We start from the raw sequence: 3,571 nt of genomic DNA on the forward strand, positions 1-3,571 counted from the left end.
CAGATAGGGTTTTTTTTTTTTTTTTTTTTTTCAGTCAAAGAGAAACTTGATCCTTAAGCTAAAAGTACTGACTTGCCCTGAAACTCTTAGCTCAGTACTCTTTTTTCCAAAACCAGATACTTCAAAAGACCTCCACAGTTATTCTAAGGAAGATTCTATTCTAAACCATCCTTTTCTGTCACTCAACTATGGAACACTTGAGTAAATGAAAAGAAATTTGGAAGAGTATAAATAAATGTGGAAGTGTAAATAAATCAGGCACCTCCTCTTCTGTCCATACAGACAAAGTAGTGACTTGGTCATTTAGCGCAGAACTTAAAAATGGTCTTGTGCTAACGAGGGCATTAGGGGATATAGGTATCTGTGACCTCTAAAGTGTAGTAGAAAAAGTACTGGTCCTAGGAGCAGCAGGTTTGACTTTTTGAATTCTGGCTTTGCAAAACTAGCTGTAAAACTTAGACAAGTCACTTATGGGCCTTCATTTTCTCATCTATAAAATATAAAGATGTATTTGTGCTACCAAAGCACTTTGGGCATTCCTCTGTCATAACATCAGTCACACTGTATAGTAATTCTGTGACCATGCCTGGCTCCCCACTAGACTGAGAGCTTCAGGGTCTTTTGTATATACTGGTACCCATGCAGGGCTGGGCACATGGTGGGGGCTTAATAGCAAGTTGTTGAATAATTAATACATAAAAGTTTATTGCAAACTGGAAAGACATTGTATAACTATAAAATATAGTTTATTTTATATTTAATCCTGTTAACATTATGTTTACTGTTTGGTATATGTTGACATTTTTCCATTTCCTCACCTTAAAGATTAGGGAATCAAAAGAACTAGGTACGTTATTTTGAGCATTAACATACAAAATTTTAAATTATTTGCTTCCTATATTGGAAAAACATGAATTAGTAATCATAAGTTATTTGTTTGTTTGCTACACTTCCATTTATGTAATAAATGTACCTCTACTTGGCTTGCCTCTCCTAAGCTCCAAACCAGATAATCATTGTGATCCCCTCTTGGCTCATACAATCCTCAGGATCCAGAATATTTTCAGGGCTGGTCAGCTTTATATGTTTATTAGTTAATAATTGTAACCCAGGTTATTTATGTATTTGTCTATTTCCTCTTCCACTCCCACCTCCTAGTTCGTGCATATAGACTGCAGGAAAGAGAGACTTTGCCCCTTGCCCCTTTTGGGTACCTGAGTATGGCAGATGTTTGTTGGATGAGTTCTTCTTTATAACCTAACTGAAAATGTATAGGAAATTCAGTGAAATGAATTTAGACTGGCTGGTAAAATGTTTTCACTGTATGAGATAGATATATTCCTGTAAACCATGTGTAAATCAAGTGCTATATTAAAAGCACCTGCTGGAAACTACTGGGCAAAAGGAAATCAGTATGTGGAAGACATCCACACCCCCATGTTTATTATAGCATTATTCGCAATAGCCAATATATGGAATAACCTAGTGTCCAACAGGTTTCTTCATCCAACAGATGGATGAAGAAAATGTAGTATATATACACAGTAGAATACTATTCAGCCATAAAAAAGAATGAAATCCTGTCATTCTCGGCAATAAGGATGGAACTGAAGGACATTGTTAAGTGAAATGAGCTGGGAACGGAAAGTTAAACACTACGTGTTCTCACTCATATGTGGAAGATAAGAAAAGTTTATCTCACTGGGTGTGGTGACTCACGCCTGTAATCCCAGCAACTAAGGACGCTGAGGCAGAAGGATCACTTGAGCCCAGGGGTTTGAGACCAGTCCAGGGAAGCATAGCAAGACACCATCTCTTAAAAAGTTAAGGCATGGTGGTGCAAGCTTGTAGTCCCAGCTATTCAGGAGGCTGAGGGAGAAGGATCGCTTGAGCCCGGGAGTTTGAGGCTACAGTGAGCTGTGATCATGCCACTGCCCTTCAGCCTGGGTAACAGAGAGAGACCTCATGTCTAAACAAAATAAAAATATATTTCAAAACAATGTGATTCTATAGAAGTAAAAAAATACAACAGGATACTAGAGGCTGAGAAGAGTAGGGGAAGAAAGGATAGGGAGAGATTGGTTAAAGGATGAAAAATTACAGCTAGATAGGAGGAGAAAGTTCTAGTGTTATGTACCACTGTAGCATGACTAGAGTTAACACTAGATAGTTCCAAATAGCTATAAGGAGGATATCAAATATTCCCGACACAAAGAAATGATAAATGTTTGAGATGATGGATATGCTGATTACTCTGATCTGATCACTATACATTATATGTATGGAAACATTGCTGTGTACCCTGTAAATATGTATAATTACCGAATATCAATTTTTTTAAATGTTAAAGTATGTAGGAAGTCTGTCATTATAATGAAACCCTTTGGCAAACATTTTTGGAAAATGAGGAAATATATCTCATTTCTTTTAATTATTCTGAATTTTCAATAGTGAGCTTGCTTAAAATAAGGATACCACCATTACTCCTCATTTTGTGGGGGATCTTAGTTGCTGTTCAATGTGTTTGGGTTTTTATTTGGTTTTGTTTGTGTGTTTGTTCGTTTTTGAGATGGAATCTAGCTCCAGCCGCATAGGCTGGAGTGCGGTGGCGAGATCTTGGCTCACCGCAGACTCCTCCCAGGTTCAAGTGATTGTCCTTCCTCAGCCTCCCAGGTAGCTGGGATTACAGGTGTGCCACCACGCCCGGCTAATTTTTGTATTTTTAGTAGAGAGGGGGTTTCGCCATGTTGACCAGGCTGGTCTCAAACTCCTTACCTCAGGTGATCCACCCACCTCAGCCTCCCAAAGTGCTAGGGTTATAGGCATGAGCCACCGCACCCAACCTGGTTTATGTGTTGAGGGTTTTTTTGTTTAACTTAATAGTATAACATTAACTCCATTTCATACCCTACAATTATTTCACAGAGCAAGCATTTGAGCCCTTCTGTATACCTGGCTCTGTGCTGGGCTGCTGGAAATGCATACCCAAGTTAGATCTAGTCTTTGTCCTGAAGCCTCTCACCATTTGGTAGAGGAGACAGATGAGTAAAGTTACAGCACCACATGTTAAGTGCTTGGTAGAATTTGGAGTGGAAAGAGGTTCAGTGGTCCGAGGGTCCTGGCTGTTGGTGCTGAATATTAAAAGGAATTAACTGGGCCAAAGTGGTAGAAATAAAGAAGAGACAAGCCAAGGGCATCTAGGCAGAAACCATAGCATGTGCAAGGGTCATGAGGCTTCAGAGGTTAGTGTGTCAGGAAGATCTGCTTGACCACAAGTAGGTTGAAGAGGTAGGTAAAGTGATGAGAAATGTAATTGGAAGTTAAGCAAAGGCCAGATATTTATTCAGGTGGTAAATATTGATTGAGTGCGTAAAATGTGTCAGGAGTGTTCTAAGTGTAGAAATGAACAAAATACTATGTGAACAAATGAACAAAATGTAGCTAACCGTGCAAAAATGAACAAAAAAGTCTTTTAGGAAGTTGTTTTATATGGCTCTTTTATGCCAGTTTCTAGTTTTAAGGAAGCATATAATAACTATGGCAGTCTGTGGCTTAAAAAAAAAAAAAAAAA

The 3,571-nt window shown here is 38.5% G+C and overlaps 1 protein-coding gene across 1 annotated transcript in view; it reads left to right on the forward strand.

Moving 5' to 3' along the window:
• Nucleotides 1-3,571, forward strand: part of EFCAB14 (EF-hand calcium binding domain 14) — a 45,104-nt gene that overhangs the window by 9,166 nt on the left and 32,367 nt on the right. The window lies entirely within an intron of this gene.

This window comes from Rhinopithecus bieti, unplaced genomic scaffold (genome assembly GCF_001698545.2).
Source record: "Rhinopithecus bieti isolate Rb0 unplaced genomic scaffold, ASM169854v2 scaffold_12155, whole genome shotgun sequence".
NCBI classification, from domain to species: Eukaryota; Metazoa; Chordata; class Mammalia; order Primates; family Cercopithecidae; genus Rhinopithecus; species Rhinopithecus bieti.